The sequence below is a fragment of the Loxodonta africana genome, chromosome X (genome assembly GCF_030014295.1).
Source record: "Loxodonta africana isolate mLoxAfr1 chromosome X, mLoxAfr1.hap2, whole genome shotgun sequence".
NCBI classification, from domain to species: domain Eukaryota; kingdom Metazoa; phylum Chordata; class Mammalia; order Proboscidea; family Elephantidae; genus Loxodonta; species Loxodonta africana.
This window is the reverse complement of record NC_087369.1, coordinates 52895088-52915301: the sequence shown is the minus strand read 5'-3', so window position 1 is coordinate 52915301 and position 20214 is coordinate 52895088. Positions and strand designations below refer to the sequence as shown.

The following is a 20214-nucleotide window of genomic DNA, read 5'->3' as shown; positions in this document are numbered from 1 at the left end:
TCCACCAGCCTACCAGCACTGTTCACTCTGACAGGGATCACAATAGAGGGTCCTGAACAGAGCAGGAGAAAAGTGTAGACCAAAATTCAAATTTACAAAAAAAGATCAGACTTACTGGTCTGACAGAGACTGGAGGAACCCCCAAGGCTATGGCCCCCAGACACCTTTCTAACTCAGAACTGAAGCCACTCTCAAAGTTCACTTTTCAGCCAAAGATTAGACAGACCTATAAAAAAAAAAAAAGCAATAACACACGTAAGGAACATGCTTCTTAGTTCAATCAAGCATACGAGACCAAATGGGCAGCACCTGCCCAAAAGCAAAGACCATAAGGCAGGGTGGGACACAAAAGCTGGACAAATGGACATGAGGAACCCGGGGTGGAAAGGGGGTAGTGCTGACATATTTCAGCAATTGCAACCAATGTAACAAAAAATTTGTATATAAATTTTTGAATGAGAAACTAATTTGCGCTGTAAAAAGTATTTCCGACAAATAAGTCATTGGTTTTGCAGAATTCTATAATGCAATCTCTGGCATCATTTATATCACCAAGGCCAAATTTTCCAACTACTGATCCTTTTTCGTTTCCAACTTTCTCATTCCGATCACCAGTAAATATCAATACATCTCGATTACATGTTCAATCAATTTCAGACTGCAGAAGTTTGTAAAAATGTTCAATTTCTTCATCTTTGGCATTAGTAGTTGGTGTGTAAATTTGAATAATAGTCATATTAATTGGGCTTCCTTGCAGGTGTATGAATATTAACATATCACTGACTAATGGAATATTAGGCCATAAATGGAAGTACTGATGTGTTACAACATGGATGGACCTTGAAAACTCTATGCTAAATGAAAGAAGCCAGTCACAAAAGGCCACATACTATATAATTCCTTTTATATGAAATGTCCAGAATATTCAAATCCGTAGAGACAGAAAGTAGATTAGTGGTCATCAGGTGATGGGTATAGTAGGGAATGGGGATTGACTAGTAATGGGTATGGGGTTTCTTTTGGAGATGATGAAAATATTCTAAAATTAGATAGTGGTGATAGTTGTGCAACTTGGTGAATATACTAAAAACCACTGAATTATATATTTTAAAAGGTTATATTTTATGATATGTAGATCATAACTCAATAAAGCTGTTATTTAAAAAACCTAACTTGTTCCCACAAAAAGTTAAGGCCACAACTTTCATGATTCATGGATCAGAGTTTTCTTTCCCCGGTATTTGTATGCACAATCACATAATTTAAGGTTTTATACTTCATTTATACTTCATTGACCCCTGATAAAGACTTAAGACCTACTACAAAAAACTGAAAATAAACAAAGGTAATAAAAAGTAAGAAAGCTGAGGCTTTGACTGAAACACAACTTAGGCTTTCAGTAGATAAACTCTAACAGCTTTTTTTTTAATGATTATATCTATTTCATTTTGTCTGTAGATGTCTCTCTCTTCCTGTTTTGTGTTTTCTTTCCTTTATCTTTCTCTCCACACAGCTTTTAAAAACCAATTAACAAAACAAAATCAAACAAACAAACAAAATAGTAATCAATATACTTACCCAGAGCAAGAGGGAGGTAAAATAGATAAATGGATGGATGGACGATTGGGTGGATGGATACACACATAGGAAAAGGAAAGAAAATAGCTTTACAGAGAAAGTAGCAAGTTGGTTTTAGCACTGTCTTCCCAAGGCTTCCTCTCCCTGTCGTGTGTCCTATACCTGCAACTCTGCCTGGGTTTGCCAGAAGGCTCACATACCAAAATAAGATGGAAGGTGCCTGTACTGTTGGTGCCCGTCTATACCCCCTTGTCAGCTGATACACCCAGCTCCCAGCAGCCAAAAGTGTTGGCTGATAACAATTCACAGCTGTCTGTCCCCTTCTCTGAAAAATTGCCCTGGACCAAATGGGAAAAACCTTGACCAGAAGACTCTGCCAACATGCCCCTCGCCCTAAAGGCAGACCTCCACCAATGAATGGCTGACTCAGGGATACAAAAGGCTAGCCCCTCGCCTCAAGATATGACCAATTTTGTGAAGCATTTTGTGCTGGGTAATTTTCCCATGCAATCAGGCTGAAGATAGTCTCCAGCTGAGACCCCATCCTTACTCAACATTCCTGTCCTACCCTATCCTGCTTCCCCAATCCCCTTCTCCTGAGAGCACTCCTCCAATGAATCACTCTCACAGAATCCAGAACACAGGCTCTGCTTCTAAGACAATGTGTCACCACAGGCCTTGCTTTTCTTGTCTGTTGTTTAGGCTTGCTGTAGGGCTCTATGGTCTGTGAGACAGCCCCTGCCCAGAGGTATTATGCTCTGGTCTGTTCTCACAAACTCCTGGTTAATTTTGTGTGTCAAGCTGGCTAGGCTATGGTGCCCAAGTGTTTGGTCAAACACTAGTCTCAATGTTGCTATCAGGGCTTCAAATGGGTTTGTTGTGGTTAGAACCCCAGCTGAGAATTTGCATTTCTAAAAAGTTCTCAGGTGATGCTAATGCTGCTGGTTAGAGACCAATTCTGAGAACCACTAATAGAGCAGTAATTCTCAAAATTTATTATACATAAGAATCACCTGTGGATCTTGTGAAACTGTAGATTCTGATTCAGTATATCTGGGGTGGGAATGCAAATTCTCAGCAAGGGTTTGAACTGAAGGAACTAGTTCAAAGCCCTGGTTGCTGTCACATTTACAATCAGTTGACCTTAAGTAAAGCAGATTACCCTCCATAATGTGGGTGGGCCTCATCCAATCACTTGAAGACCTAAGGAACAAAAACTGAGGTTTCCCAAGGGAGAAGGAATTTTGCCTCAAAACTGTAACATAGAAATCCTAGTGGAGTTTCCAGCCTATCACCTGACCTGCAGATTTTGGACTTGCCAGCCCCTTGGTTTTTTTTTATAGTCACATAAACTAATTCCTTAAAATAATGTATCTATATCTATATCCATCCTATTGGTTCTATTCCTCTGAAAAACCCTGACTGATACATCCACTGTAGAATTTGAGTGACTGCCTCTCCTCCTCCCTCTTCCTCCTATAATTCTACCAAAGGAAACTCATATCCCACAAATCATGTTACAACAATTCCCCAATATCTCTCTGAAGAGTACAGAAGGAGTGGGCAGGACACATTTCCAGATTCCAGGATTTTGATGTCGTTCAGAAGGGGGAGAATGCAGGATTCATGAAGCCTACTTTTGTTTTCAATTACACATAACAAGTCCTGGCTCTGGTTTGTACCACCCTCTCCTTGTCCACTAGATACTATTAAGTTTTATTGAGTCATCAGTATTATGACTTACCTTATTCTTTGTGAGAAATTATAACCCAACTCCCTCTACTTCTTGCCCACTCTGAATAAAGTTGGTTCTTACTCTGCAAAGTACCTTGTTATGGTCTAAAACTTCCCCTGTCTCATCCTGGGAAATCACCTTTCACTCTCTATAAACACCTTTGTAATTTCTTTAAAAAATAAATGACAATAAACAGTAACAGGAAATGAAGTGTCAAAAATCAGCTTGAGTAGAGGAAGTGAAGGTCCACTGGTAATTTAGGTCTGTGTTTCTCAGACTCTAATATGTGTAGGAATCACCTGCAGATCTTATAAAATGCAGATTCTGGGGTGGGGCCTGAGATTCTGCATTTCTCACATGTTCCCAGGTGATGCCTATGCTTCTGGCATGGACCTCACATACAGTAGCAATGGCTTAGGATGTTGTTAATTTTGCAGTTGTTGTTATGTGCCGTCGAGTCTATTCTGACTCGTAGTGACCCTGTGGAGCAGAGTGGAATTGACCCATAGGGTTTCCAAGGAGTGGGGGAGAAAGAGAAAGAGAACCGTTGCCGTCGAGTCAATTCCGACTCATAGCGACCCTATAGGACAGAGTAGAACTGCCCCATAGGGTTTCCAAGGAGAGCCTGGTGGATTCGAACTGCCGACCTCTATGGTTAGCAGCAGTAGCACTTAACCACTACACCACCAGGGTTTCCTCAAAGTAGTGGAGAGGAGGTAAATATCTGCTTTTGTCACTGCTACTGAACAGAAGCTGCTGTGTACAAAGGTATGAAAATAAAGATGGAGTTTTGCCTTCTCCCAAATATGCAAGAACACATACAGACACTGTTCCCTGTGGAATAGAGTCTGGTGTTGGCAGACCCATTCAGGGCTTTCATAATTGTCAAAGTAAAGCAGTCTCCCCTGATGGGGCATTGTATTAGTAGGGACCAAGAACATCTTTGGATAATCCTCCAGGGTAGGCTCTGGCAGAAGCATCACCTGGAAGTTAACACCCTCTGAAGGGGAGAGAGTGCCTTGCTGTGTCTAGATATGTTTCTGATGTACTCAAAAACACCTGGGTTCTACAGGCCCTGGCAGAACACCTGAGAGCTGGCCCTAGAGCCACAGCCCAGGAGACAGGTGCTGTCTGAGCTCAGGCTAGCTCACCCTGGAGTCATTCCCAAAAATCTTGCTCAGATGAGCACTTTCCTGTAAGTAATAATAATAAAAGCTATCTATACAATAACCCATTTAATCTTCACAACTTCCCTGTGAAACAGTATGGCAGTTTTAAGACTTGACCCTCAAATTTTTTGACACTTCTTCCATTTAGAGGTAGAGTCTATGTCCCTTCTCCTTGGATCTTGGAAGGCGTATGACTATTTCGACTGATAGAATATGGCAGACATGACACCATGCGATTTCTGAGGCCAAGAGATTATGTCTGATTCTCATGGAACACTCACTCCCAGATGCTCCTTCTTGGAACCCAGGCTGTGAGAATTTCAAGCCACATGAAGAGGACACATGGCAATGCTCTGGTCAGCAATCTGCCTCTTCAACTATCCCAGCCCAAGAGTTGGATATGTGAGTGAAGAAGCCTCTAGATGATTCTAGCCCCTAGCCTTTCAGGTCAACCCTGCCTTTCACATCTTCCCAGATGAGACCCCAGACATCATGGAGTAGAGACGAACTATCTCCACCGTGCCGTTTGAATTCTCAACCCACAGAATTAATTAGCATAATAAAATGGTTATTGTTTTACAACACTAAGCTTGGGGTGGTATAACCAGAACAGATAGGTACTATTGGTAGATCCATTTCATAGATGAAAAATTAAGGCATAGAAAAGTTAAATGACTTTCCCAAGGTGAAACAGCAGTTGAGACTCAAACCTAGGCAGTCTGGCATCAGAGCCTCTGTTCTTAACCTATACTGCACAGAATAACCAACTCTTTCCTGAAAAAAGAAAATTAAAAATTCCTCATCTTTCCTCCTCTCACTATCCAACTACGTTCTCTCTCAACAAAGAACCCTCCTGACAAAGCCCTGGTCCTGTTCTTAGTTCCATCTCCAAAGCCTGAGGAGAAATGAAGTCTCTCCCAAATTCATGCTTCCAGCCTGAGAAGGGTCCTAAGACTCCTCCGGAGACCTGATGGAGCCATGGTTAAGAGCTGAGCTGCTAAGCAAAATGTCGGCAGTTCTAATCCCCCAGCTGCTTCTTGGAAACTCTATGGGGCAGTTCTACTGTGTCATATAGGATCACTGTGAGTCAGAATTGACTCAAGAGCAACAGGTTTTTTGGTTTCAAGGATCCTCTCCCTGAAAGACTAAGCTGATTTGTTCCTCTAAAATCAGTTCTATTCTGTTGTATCCTGACATTAACTGCAATGCAGTATCAGCTCTTCAATTCTTCTGACCCTAACCACCCAGAATTAGGTTAGATTTCACACATTAAAACGCCCAGTCCTCCAGACTGCCAAGTCTGCCCAAGACTTCAGACACGATCCACAAGTTCAGGGGTTCTAATTCACTTGGACTTCAGGCCAACTGACTACATATTTGGGAGTTCCTACTACCCCTTCAGGACACTAGCTGCAAACTCAGAATTTCCCAGGACACCCTCACTTCTGATCTGCTGGCTACAAACTTAGGGGTTCCCACTACCTCCTCAGGATACCAGCCTCAAACTCGAAGGTCCCCAAAGCATCCACACTTCTGACCTGCTGACTACAAATTAAGGGGTTACCACTAACACTTCAGGTTTGATAACTTACTAGAATGATTCACAGAACTCGGGAAAGTTCTGCAGTTACAATTACAGCTTTATTATAAAGCATACAAATCAGGACCAGCATAAAGAAGAGACACATAGGGTGAGGGAGGGTCCCCAACATGGAGCTTCTGTGTCTCCAGTGAAAAGCTACCCTCTTGGTGCATCCATATGTATCACTAACTGGGAAGCTTCAATTTCCAGAGCTTTTATTGGAGGTTCAGTATGTAGGCATACTGGTTGATTGACTCATTGCCCATGTGGCTGAGCTCAAACTCCAGCCCCTCTTGTTAGGCTGATATTACATGGTGGGTCTTCTAAACCCCACACCCTGATTCACCTCATTAGCATAAGATGTCAGGGTAGTCTGAAGTCCATATGAATAAAAAAGACACTTCACTCAGGAAACCCCAAAGGTTTAGAGGTTACTGCCCAGGAACCAAGGACAAAGACCAAATTCTTTGGGTAAAGTAATTCTTCACCCTACAGTCCCCCTCCTGGCAGCTGGCTCCACAAGGAGGGCCTTAGGGCCAGAGGCAAGACCTCCAGGCTGTAGCACACTGGGTAGGAGGGGACTTTTTCCCCTCTGATATTCACTGTGGACTTGCCTGCCTACCAGATATCCAGCATCCTCCTACCACACACTCATAATAGGTCATTCCTTGAGGTGCTTTCCTAACTTACCCTCATTTTGGACTTCCCATTAGTGACTTGACTGTCAGTGGCCAGAGGCCTATAATTTGATATCTTTTAGAGCTTTTTTATTCCCTGGCAGTCACATGTTCCCAATAAGAGGTTTGTCCAGGAAGAGGTGAACTCAAGGTATCTCAGGGGGATGGAGCTTGAAAACTGTGGAGATTGGCCTCTAGAGAGGAGATAGTGAGGAAGAGAGGACTGCATATTAGACTTCCATTTGGGTACAGTCAGGCTTTGTGGGGCTTGAGGCCTATATCATTTGCGGGACCCCTCTTTGAGTAAAAGAATACAAAATTACAAAGACAAAATGAAGTCGAAAAGTGAGTTATTTATTTAGAATGAGAATGAAGTCTCAGCAAATTACAAATTTAAAAGGCCAATAAATATCACAATATTAAACCTTTTTCCAATGTCTTCTTAAAACTCCCTCCTCTTCATCGATTGGATTGTCAAACAATCCAGGAGACTGTTCATTGCTTTTACTAGAAATTTATCTCTACCTCTTCATGAGTGGTCCTGCGCTTTCCTGTCACAATGCCCGGCTAGTCAGTACTTTGGGCGGTAGGATTACTCCTAGAGGTCATTCTTACACTGGGGCAGCTAGAAATAACTACACTCAAAAGTGACTAAGAACCACGTAAATGTATCCCACTAAAGCCAAATTATAGAGTCCCTGGTGGTACAAATGGTTACTTGCTCGACAACTTTCCTAAAGGTTGATGTCTTGAACACACCCACGGCACCTCAGAAAACAGGTCTGGCAATCTGCTTCCAAAGGGTCACAGCTTTGAAAACCCTACGGAACACAGTTCTCCTCTGCACACACACACGGGGTTGCCGTGAGTTGGAATCAACTCTATGACAAGTAATAACAACAACAAACCAAAATTAAATGTGTCTTCAACGCAACTTCCCCTTAGCTGGATTCCTAACACTACCTGCAGCCACTTCAATTGTACTGGCCACAAGAGGAAGTGGAGCAGAGGAAAGTCAGAGCACAAAGAGACAGCAATCTTAACCAATTCAAATTTTAAAGGCCTACTTCTGTGTGTTTTAAATATATATATATAGTGGAGATGGCTGTACAACAATGTGAATATAATTAATGTCACTGAATTGTACACTTAAAAGTGGTGAAAAGGGCAAATTTTACATTATATATATGGCAACCCCAGTGGCGTAGTAGTTAAGTGCTACGGCTGCTAACCAAAAGGTCAGCAGTTCAAATCCACCAGGCGCCCCTTGGAAACCCTGTCCTACAGAGTCACTATGAGTTGGAATCAGCTTGATGGCAGTGGGTTTGGTTTTTTGGTTTTTGAGATATATATAAACATATATATACCACAACTAAAAAAAAAAGACATTACTGGGGAAGGGGTGAGGATCTAGGTTTTGTGAAACGTAAAGTTTATACCTGCCACCCATCTATCAGTTTGTCATACTGTGGTGGCTTATGTGTTGCTACGATGCTAGAAGCTATGCCACCTGTATTTCAAATTCCAGCAGTGTCCCAGTAGGTGACTGAGTGGGTAGGTCTCAGTCCTTTCTTCCTAGACCACCTTAGTCTGGAAGTTTCACTGAAACCTATTCAGCATTTTAGCGATTTGCAAGCTTCTATTGACAAGCAAGTGGTGGCTATGCTTGAGATGCAGTGGCTGGGAGTCAAACCCAGGTCTCCTGCATGAAAGGCAAGAATTCTACCACTAAACCACCCCTGCCATCAAAGTTAACCTTAGTCCTTACAAGTGGCTTGTTACACCTGATTAAATGAGCATCATTCTCAAATATGACATTCTAAGCAAGGTTGTATAACCAATTTTTCCAATTATATCCTGGTTTAAAAAAAGGCAGATTATTATTGAACTTATGTAAATAATGATATTTTCATGAAAAGTAAGAACTCAGTAAGAGTTTCTGAATTTTGCGAGCAGGTCAGGCAGAGAGAATAAAATATATTTACAAATATTTCACTTCAGTTTACAAAAGCAGAGTCTACTAAGTTGTTATGGAATTACAAATAGTTTATAAAGAAGGAGCCCTGGTAGCACAGTCGTTAATCACTTGGCTGCTAACTGGAAAGTCGGCAGTTTGAATCAACTCTACAGGAAAAATGATGTGGCAGTCTGCTTCCAAAAAGATTACAGCCTTGGAAAACCTATGGGGCAATTCTACTCTGTCATATAGTGTCAGTTTGAGCCAGAATCAACTTGACAGCAATGGGGGGAGGGGCATGAGGAAAGAGAAAGGGCTTCCTTATAAATAGAAAATAGAACATTAAAATAACAGCAACAATATTCCAAACGAAAACTATCATCATCCCTCATCAGTTCATTTAGTCCTATGTAATTAATTCTTGTTCTTTTTGTCTCAGTTACCTAGTGCAGCTGTAACACAAATACCAAAAACAGGTGGCTTTAAAGAACAGAAATTTATTTTCTCATGTTCTGGAGGCTAAAAGTTCAAATCAGGGTCTTGGCTGTGTCAGTTTCTTCCTTATCAGTAGCCCCTGGCATTCTTTGGTTCCTTGGCTTGTATATGATCCTCAGAAGGTGTCTGTCCCCAAGTATGTGCATATCCCTTGGTCTAATCTGTTCTTTTTATAACTTAGAAGTGATTAGATTTAGAACCCACCCTACTCAGGTAGGATCTAATTAACATAACAAAGAAAAGCCTACTTCCAAGCAAGATTGCATCCACAAGTATGGGGCTTAGGATTCCAACACATATTTTGAGGAGAGACACAATTCAATCCATAACACTCTAGATCTTGGGTAAGCAGTCTCATGAACTTGTCTACTTCTCACCTGAAGAGTTCTGGAAATCCTGACTCAGCCCCCTGAAATGGTCTCAAAGTTTTCTAAGCAATGTCATAAGAATCCTGTACCCAGGAGTCTATTTTCTGAAATACCTGGTACAGTCCTTTTCCACAGGGCTCTGAGTCAGTCCATCATTGTTGAACACAACAACTCTGACCTATAGCTATTTGTGGAGCCTTCAGGAAAGCATCATAATAAAACAAAAAACTATCTGTAGATGACAGATCTCAAATGGCTGTGTTTAATGTACTACTGATAATTTTCAAAAGTGAAAGAGTTCATAACAAGAATAATTCAACTGACAACTGACAAGGAAACTTTGTTTTTTCCCTGTGGCACACAAAACAAGATAATAAAGTCAATCCAAAAAGCTTTAAACAAAATGCCTATAAGCATAATGATTAAGTCTATTTTCCAAGAAGACAGTCAATGTTACATCAGATTTATAAAAATGGATACATTAGTTTCCTAGGACTACTATAATAAAGTACCACAAACTGGGTAGCTTAAAACAATAGAAACTGATTCTCTCACAGTTCTGGAGGCTAGAAGTCCAAATTCAAGGTGTCAGCAGGGCCATGCTCTCTCTGAAGGCTCTAGGGGAAGATCCTTCCTTTCTACTTCTAGCGCCTGATGGTCCCAGGCATTCCTTTAGTTACAGCAGCATCACTCCGATTTCTGCCTCCATCTTCACATGGCTGTCTTCTCTCTGCATCTGTACCTGTGCCTTCACATGGCCATCTTTCCTCTGTGTACCTATTCTCTTTTATAAGGACACTATTCATGTTGGATTTAGACCCACCCTACTCAAAAAAAAAAAAAACTCCAGTATAACCTCATGTTAACTATTTCTGCAAAGATGCTAATTCCAAATAAGATCACATCCACAGGTACAGGGAGCTAGGACTACAACATATCTTTTAGGGAACACAATTCAATCCATAACAATGGATAAACTTAATTTTTACAGAGCAAAAGTCTTGAGACATGATATATGTTTTTATATATACTTATATATATATATATATATGGGAAACCCTGGTGGTGTAGTGGTTAAGTGCTACAGCTGCTAACCAAGAGGTCAGCAGTTCAAATCCTCCAGGCGCTCCTTGGAAACTCTGTGGGGCAGTTCTACTCCGTCCTATAGGGTCGCTATGAGTTGGAATCAACTCAAAGGCAGTAGGTTTGGTTCTGGTTTATACATATATGTGTGTGTATATATATATATATATAAAATCCTGAGATATAATATCATGCATATACCAAGAATATACCAAGATTATCAAGTAAAGAGATTCTGTTGAGTCTGGAGTAAATCTTCGACATCTGTATTTTTCTAAAACTCCATGGGTAAGTCTGATTTGCATTCCCAATTGAAAACATTGGCCTAGAAGACGCTAGATTCAAATCTAAACAGAAAGGCTGTGACCAAGTAAGCATTTTAAATAATAGCCAAAATATGACTTATAACACTATACTGTCATTGCCTAATATCATCACACAAAACAGCATCCGGGCTCTGGTAAACAGAAACGTAGAGAGCAAAAGTGCTGACAATTCTCCGGAAACTTCTCATAGAGCATATGATTACTTAAATATTTATATTAAAAACATTTTACCTATGCACATTTAACCTAGGGAAAGCTGAGTGTCTCTTCTGATTTGGCAACTCTTTCCATGCAACTCATCATTAGTGACATATCAAATAAACCTACTTTTTTTTCTACTACACCTTTTTTATAAGTGGAAAAAGAAAGAAATCTTTGTAAATGTCCAGGGATCCTCTGGGAAATCTCAAAGATAGTTTTAGATGTAAAAATATAACCTGAAAGAGCTATTTTATTTCATATTTTATTTAGGATTCAAGTTTGAGGAAGGCAAAACTTAAGAAGTTGTCAAAGGAGATTTGGACACTTGATTAAGAGAAGGTCATGGGTGGCTGAGAAAAAATACTCAGTTACCTATTTAATCAAAGTGACAATAAAACATTTTTAAATATATATTTTAACATGATTTTAATGAACTTTACCTCTTTAAAGAAGAGACTGTTTCCTTAAATGATCAAGAATATAATAAAGTCAATATATGACATAGAAAATTGTTATCTAGGCAGAGTACAGAGAAAAAGTAACCATTCATACTGTAGGTTAAGGCAAACAGTAAACCAGGGAAACAAGCTTATCAAAACTCAGCAACCTTTGCTAAGATTTTAACACATTTCATACCTTTTCAGACTCAAGCATTATAAACCAAACCAAATAAAATTTACTTTCTAAGTTTTGTCCTTTGTTATACTCATTCATATTCTGGAGCAAACTGACACTTTAGGATAAATCTTAGAAGGTCTGCAAGGTCAGAACTAATTTAATAACAACACTAAAATGCTGTTCACACGCAATGCATTCATTGTTGTCTTTAACTGATTCAATACTTACGCATTGAAAAAATTTCTCAGTTTCAATTTCCAACAGTAAATATCAATAGTAACCCACAAAATAACAATGGAAAACAACCTCTTTGGGGTCCTCAATAAATGTGAAGAGTGTAGAGATTTGAAGACCAAAAAAAAAAAAAAAAAAAAACTCTGAAAACTGCTGCTTTAGAACAAAATAATTCTTTTCCTTGAAAAACAGAAGCACGTCCGCAAACATTTATGTTTCTGAAACTATTACTCCTAACTATAGTTTCATTCACTTATATTAATTTATAAGGCACCCTGGTGTGCAGTAGTTAAGCGCTCAGCTGCTAATCAAAAGGTCGGCATTTCAAACCCACTAGCCACTCCAAGGGAGAAGGATATGGCAGTCTGCTTCTGTAAAGATTACAGCCTAGGAAACCCTATGGGGCAGTTCTACTCTGTCCTATAGGGTCGCTATGAGTCGGAATCAACTTGACAGCAGTGGATTTGGTTTTTATGTTCATTTATATTAATTTTAACAATTAACCAAAGTAACTTCTATTTCACAGAGAAAACTGGGAGGTGGATAATTGAGAACTGTCCCATACCAGTCTTAGCTGACTTGCAGAGCTCGTGAATACACATAACACAACTTTCTACAACCACACACAATTCTTATACAACCTGTCAATGTGGCAAAAATGAGCACATTCATTAACAGAACCAAACATATAGCTTCCCTGTAGCAGATAAACTGGAAGCAAAAGCATATAAACTTAAAATTATAATTAATAATCAGTGTTTCAATATTCTCTCTTATTTAGAAATGATCTAGGCATACATTGAATATCCACTGATTAACTCAATTTAATATCAATCCAAGTTTTGAGTTACCTAAAAATCCTGGAAAATATCTTCAAGCTGACATACTGCAAAACATAATTACCATTAAACAAAATTTGTCAGAGTAATGATTCAACTTGGTTAAATGCAAATTTATGATTTTCTAACCTTAAACATTAAGCAGAAGTAATGCTAGCTTAAAGAGCCCTGGTGGAGCAATGGTTAAGCACTCAGCTGCTTAGAGAAAGGTTGGTGATTCCAACTCAGCCAGCAGTTCTGCAGGAGAAAGACCTGGCAATCTGTGTCCATAAAGATTACAGCCAAGAAAACCTTATGGGGGGGGTTCTACTTTATCACGTGGGGTTGCAATGAATTAGAATAGACTGCATAGCACCCAACAACAATGCTAGCTTATTTTTTCAATAAATCTCTACAAGTTAAGAAGAGCATACCTAAAAAAAAAAATACCTAAGTAGAATAAAATTGATAAATCAGAAGACACAGCTGTTTTTATTAAACCAAAAACAGTAAAATAGTCTTATCTGCTAAAGATTTACCTAAATTATGTAAAATTGGATTCCTAGACATTTCTGAGCTAGTTTTGGTAAGAATACCTTTTTTAAAATTTTTTAAATTCTACCACATTTAAAGTATTAGAAGTCTAATTTCCTTATTTTCTGTGAATATTCAATTTACATGTTTATTGTCTCTATAAGCCAATCAGAACAGAGTTCCTTCAATTTAAGAGACCTTATAATCTAGTATTATAAATACATTATCTGGAGGTAGGAAAACATTACACCCTCACACAATGAAAAGCAAAGGCCTTTCTGAATTTCAGACACATAGACACACATACACAGAGCTTATAGCTTCAATTCTACCATTTCAGCCATGAGTCAAGAATAAACACCAAAAAAAAAAACCAATGCCATCGAGTCGATTTTTTACACAGAAACACAAAAACTCGCTGGTACAGATATCAAAGAGCTCTTCTCAACTGTGGACATGAAATTCTTAATTGATTTGAGCTCAAAATAGACAAATAGAGAAACAATCAAAAAGATTGTCAAACCAGGTTCTCTGTTTTCTCTCACTCAGCAGAGAGTCCAAACGAGTTGCCATCGAGTTGGTTCCGACTCATAGCAACCCTATGGGACAGATGAGAAGCTGCCCCATAGATTTTCCAAGGAGTGGCTGGTGAATTTGAACTGCCAACATTTTGTCTTAGTTATCTAGTGCTGCTATAAGAGAAATGCCACAGGTGGGTGGCCTTAACAAAGAGAAATTTATTTCCTCCCAGTAAAATAGGCTAGAAGTCCAAATTCAGGGCGCCAGCTCCAGGGGAAGGCTTTCTCTCTGTTGGCTCTGGAGGAAGGTCTTTATCATCAATCTTTGCCTGGACTAGGAGCTTCTCCAACCAGGAAGCTCAGGGCAAAAGGACGTGCTCTGCTCCCAGCACTACTTTCTTGGTGGTATGAGGCCCTCCTGTCTCTCTGCTCACTTCTCTCTCATATCTCGAAAGAGATTGCTTCAAGACACAATCCAATCTTGTAGATTGAGTCCTGCCTCACTAACACAACTGCCACCTACCCCACCTCATTAACATCATAGAGGTGGGATTTACAACACATAGGAAAATCACATCAGACGAAAAAATGGTGGACAATCACACAATACTGGGAAACACGGCCTAGCCAAATTTATTCACATATTTTTTGGGGACATAATTCAATCTATGATAGCAGCCAAGCTCAGAAACTTCCAAATGATCAGCCTGTAACGCCAAATTTCCAACCATTGCTTCCAGCAATAGGAAGCACTTATCTGCTGAAAACAAACCAAAACATAAAATTAGTATACAGAAAATTAAAATTAGAAAAACAGAGTCAGCAAAGTATTCACCTGTGGAAACCAAGAAAAATGTGTCTGGGCTTAAACCACCCATGAGGTACACTTCTCTGGTGATGAAGTTACCTGATGCTGTCAGGTGAATCCATTGGGTATCTTGATGGAAGAGATCCAAAACTGTTAAAAGACAATTTTTTTAAAGTTTAAGTCCTTACTTTCATATACATATAAAAATAATGCATGTGATTTTATTTAACTTGATCAACCAGACAGATATTGTAATCGAGTCAAAGCAGAAGTCAAAAAGTACAAATTTATATGGAGTAGAAGAATGTTGAAATGAATATGAAAATGGTGACAAAACCAGTGTTTCTACAGAAATTAGGCAAGTCAGTTGAACATCTACTTGACAGAACAGAATTTGTATGTCTTTAGACAAAAATTATTTTGCATTGCTATCCAGCTGTTCCAAAGGAGAAAGATTTGGCAGTCTGCTTCCATAAAGATTACAGCCTGGGAAACTCTATGGGGCAGTTTTACTCTGTCCTATAGGATCACTGGAAACCCTTGTGGCATAGTGGTTAAGAGCTACAGCTGCTAACCAGAGGGTCGGCAGTTCAAATCCGCCAGGTGCTCCTTGGAAACCCTATGGGGCAGTTCTACTCTGTCCTTTAGGGTCGCTATGAGTCGGAATCGACTCGGCAACAATGGGTTTGGTTTGGTTTATAGGAACACTATGAGTCAGAATCGACCTGTTGACAGTGGGTTTGGATTTTTGGATTTTTTATGTTATCTGGAGGCCCCGGCTATAGTCATGGAAGTGACTTTATACAACTTAACAATATTTTTTATTAACAATATATATCCCACTATGATGGTTAATTTTATGTGTCAACTTGGCTAGGCTATGGTTCCCAGTGGTTTGACCAAACAGTAGACTAGTTGCTGTTCCATAATATAATATAATGTAAATACCCTACATTATATGATCTAATGTAATTACTCAGTTGAAATAGTCATATTAACTGGTCTTTCTTGTAGGCGTATGGATATTATCCTACCGCTGACAGCACTATACTTCAGGAAAGATCTTCAAATGTTCTTTTTGATGATGAATGCCACACCGTTCCTCTTCAATTTGTCATTCCCAGCATAGTATGCCATGTGGTTGTCCAATTCAAAATGGCTTATACCAGTCTATTTCAGCTCACTATTGCTTAGGTAATCGATGTTTATGCATTACATTTCACTTTTGACAACTTCTGATTTTCCAAGATTCATACTTCATACATTACACATTCTGATTATTAATGGATGTTTGCAGCTGTTTCTTCTCATTTTTGAGTTATGTCACATTAGCAAATGAAGGTACCAAAAGCTTTTCATACTAAAAGCTTAATGAGATCCACGTCATTAAGATGGACTATACTTTAAGGAGGCAGCTCTTTCCCAGTCATATTTTGAGTGTCTTCCAACCTGAGGGACTCATCTTCCAGCACTATATTGGACAATGTTCCATTGCTATTCATAACGTTTTCACTGGCTAATTTTTTCAGAAGTAGGCCACCAGGCCCTTATTCCTAGTCTCTCTTATTCTGGAAGCTCAGCTAAAAGCTGTTCACCATGGGTGACCCTGCTGGTATTTGAAATACCAGCCGCATAGCTTCTAGCATCACAGCAACACGCAAACCACCACAGTAGACAAACCGACAGATGTGTGGGGTCATGTATATTTATATAGTTTGTATATATATATAGGTCAAATCCACCAGCTACTCCTTAGAAACCCTGTGAGGTAGTTTTATTCTGTCCTATAGAGTTGCTATGAATCTAGATCAACTCAACAGCAATGGGTTTGGTTTGGTTTTTTTGGTGGTGTTGTTGTTGCTAGATGCTGATGAGTCAGCTCTGACTCATGATGACCTCACGCACAAAAGAACAAAATGTTGCCTAGTCCTGCACCACCTCCTTGATCATGGCCATGTTTGAATCCATCCAACCTAGGGGCCTCATCTTCCATGACGGCAAAGAGATCCAAAGGTGTAGGTATGTCCTGAGAGAGAGGGAACCAAGTAGAATCTGTATGGAATTTTATGACAGACTGAGAAGTAGCACTGCATTTTATTCCTTAGAAGCAAATCACTAAAGCCAGTCCATACTCAAGTTAGACTCCACTTCTAATTGGGAGAAGGGTTAAGGAATTTGCAGACATGGTTTAAAACCACCACACTATCTCATTGTTCCCCAGTAGGTGGCAGAGGGCCAATCATATCATCTGACCCCTGACAGCATCTTAGCTGACAAGCTTCTCTCCCAATAACCACTCAATCAAACTAATGTTCAGTCTTCAGAAAACTTTTAGGGAACAAGATGTCAGTACTTTTTATGGTTTTACAGTTTAACATAGCACAGGGAGACTTGTGCTTTCTTCCCTCACTTCAAAATCACAACGACTGCAGGCACATGCAGATATTGTGCAGATAAAACTCTCTGTTTTTTCTTGTTTGTCATATAAATGTACACTAATTTGCTTAAAAGCAGCCAAGAAGTAATTAATTGTACTAGTACATTTCTTTAATGTATATTCCAATAAGAGTAGGTTTAAAGTGATCAGGTAACAGTCTAAGACTAAATGTTCTCTGAGAAAACCTCTTTTGACATTAACTCAATTCGATTTTCTCTTCTAAGCAAAACTGTTCCACCATAGCCTGGTCCTGACAGGGAGGTACCCAGAGCCTGTGGCTAGTGTCTTCTGTTCTTCAGCCCCACGAGCACTTTACAAACATTAATTGAAACCTCTTGTCTCAGTTATCCAGTGCTGCTATAACAGAAATACCACAAGTGGATGGCCTTTACAAATAGAAATTTATTTTCTCACAGTTTAAGCAGCTGGAAATCCGAATTCAGGCCTCCAGCTCTAGGAGAATGCTTCTCTCTTTGTCAGCTCTGGAGGAAGGTCTTTGTCTCTTCAGCTTCTACTTCCTGGCTACTTAGAGATTGATTTAAGACACACTTCACACTAATCCTGTCTCATTAACGTAACATTCCCAAATGGGATTATAACCAAAGGCATAGAGGTTAGGATTTACAACACATATCTTGGAAGGACATAATTCATTCCATAACATTCCACCCTTTAAAAAAAAAAAAAGGCTCCCCAAAATTTATGTCTTTGTCACATGCAAAACACATATACCCTATCACATAATCCGAAAAGTCTTAAATCAACTCCAAGTCAAAATCTCATCTTCTGAATCATCTAATCAAACATGGGTGAGACGTTGGGCTATTCCATCCAGGGGCAAAATTTCTCTTTATCTGAGAACCTGTAAAAATCTAGCACACAGGTTATCTACTTCCAAAATACAACGGCAGAACAGGCACAGGTTAGACATTTCCATTACGAAAGGAATAAATTGGAGGGAAAGAAGGAATAATGGGTACCACACAAGTCCAAAATCCAGCAGAACAATTTACATTAGCTCTCAAGTCTTGAAAATGATCCTCTGTTCTCTGAAACCATCTAGGCAATAGCCCTGCCCTCCAGACTGAGCGTTGGCCAGCTCTCTGGATTCTGGGTGGAGGACCCCCAGCTCTGGACTTCAGCTCCGCCTTCCAGGCCCACTGGGATGACAACTCTGTTCGCTTGACATTGGGCAGCCCCATTCTCCTAGTCCATCTGAGTGGCAATCCCATCTCCTCAGCCCCAGGAGGCCCCATTCTTCTGCCCCTTGGGCATGGCAGCCTCACCCCTCAGCTTTGAGTGGTGGCCTCTTCCCCCTGGCATGCTTTAGCGGTAGTCCCACACTCTGAAACTGAGTCGGCAAAGATCCAACTCTTTGAAACCTAAGAGGCTGTGGCCCCACCTTTGAGATCCAGGAGACTGTGGCCCCACACTTCGAAAGCAATAATGCCCTGCATCCTGTGCTCCTTCCAACAGTTCTGCTGATCTCTGAGCTGCTCCAGGGATGGTTATTTTCTTTTTTTAGAAGGTGACAGGTGTAGCTCCTTTAGCCTGTTTCCTCCCTGTAGAATTCCAAGAGGCAGACAGCATTCTTTCATTCTTTCTCCATCCCCTTCAGGTTAAACTGATGGATTTTCTGCTGTAGTGATTGGTTAGATCCATCAGTCACAGGCTTAATCTCTTTAACAAAAGATTGTGTAGCCACATCCTTGGTGAAAATTCTAGGGCACTTGTCCTTAGTTTGTACAACAGAATTTTCCAAATCTTTAAGTTTTGTTTTCATTTTGCACAGTTGACTTTTAAGTCCATCTCTTTTGTCTCACGTTTTATATAAGAGGTGAGGAGAACCATGCGGCCCCTTTAAGATCTTGCTTAGAAATCTCACCAACCAGATACCCAAGTTCATCACTTACAAGTTCTACCTTCCACCAAATATTTGAACATAATTCAGACAAGTTCTTTGCTACTACATAAAAAGCATCACCCTTCCTCCATTGTCCAATCACATGTTCATCATTTTCTTTTAAAGCCTCACCAGAAGCACCTTTAACCTCCACATTTCTAGCAACATTCTTTTGCTGGCACCATATGTATTCTCTGAGACGATAGAGACTTTCTCTATAGCTCTCCTCACTTCCTTCTGAGCCCTTACAAGAATTGCCTTTAATGCCCATAATTCTACTAACATTCTCTTCAAGGCAATCAAGCCTTTTACTATCAAGCACCTTACAACTCTTCTATCCTCTACCCATTACCCAATTCCAAAACCACTTCCACACTGTAGGTATTTGATGGAGCAGCACCCCCACTTCTCAGTATCAAATTCTGTCTTAGTTACTTAGCGCTACTATAACAGAAATACCACAAGTAGAAGGCTTTAACAAACAGAATTTTATTTTCTCCAGTTCAGGAGGCTAGAAGTTTGAATTGAGTACTCACTCTAGGGGGAATGCTTTCTTTCTCTTTTGGCTCTGAAAAAAAGTTCTTGTCTCTTCAGGTTCTGCTCCCTGGTTCCTTAGAGATTTCCATGTGGCTTGGCATCTGTCTTGCCCCATCTCTGCTTCTTTTGCTTCCTTGTTTAATCTCTTTTATATCTCAAAAGAGATTGGTTTAAGACACACCCTACACTAATCCTTTATCTCATTAACATAACAAAGACAACCCATTCCCAAATCCCATCACTGGAATTATAACCACAAGCATAGAGGTTAGGATTTACAACACATATTTTGGGGGGACACAATTCAATCCATAGTACCTCCCAATAGCCCAGCAAGGAAGATATTATTAACCCCCAATGTAGAGACGAGGAAAATGATGTTCAGAGAGTTTAGCTACTTCCCAGGTTCCCCCAGCTTATACTGGCTGAGCCAGAAAGGAAATCACTTCTCCCTGATTCTTTTCCACTCAGGGGCTTTGCTGCTAACCTCCATCCATGCAAAGGGGATGTGAAACCTCTAGCATGGTTGTTAAGCTTGCTGGGCCAATGTTGGACAGACCTCAGTTCTAAGCCTGACTCTGTGTATATTAGTTTCCTGTGGATGCCATAACAAAGTACCACAAACATGGTGGCTTA

At 40.0% G+C, this 20214-nt stretch overlaps 1 non-coding gene across 1 annotated transcript; it reads right to left on the bottom strand.

Annotated features, from left to right (window-relative positions):
* Positions 1–8413: 8413 nt before the first annotated feature.
* On the bottom strand, positions 8414–8484 carry TRNAE-UUC (transfer RNA glutamic acid (anticodon UUC)). Its single transcript has one exon. It is a non-coding gene; the product is annotated as a tRNA-Glu (tRNA).
* Positions 8485–20214: the final 11730 nt, after the last annotated feature.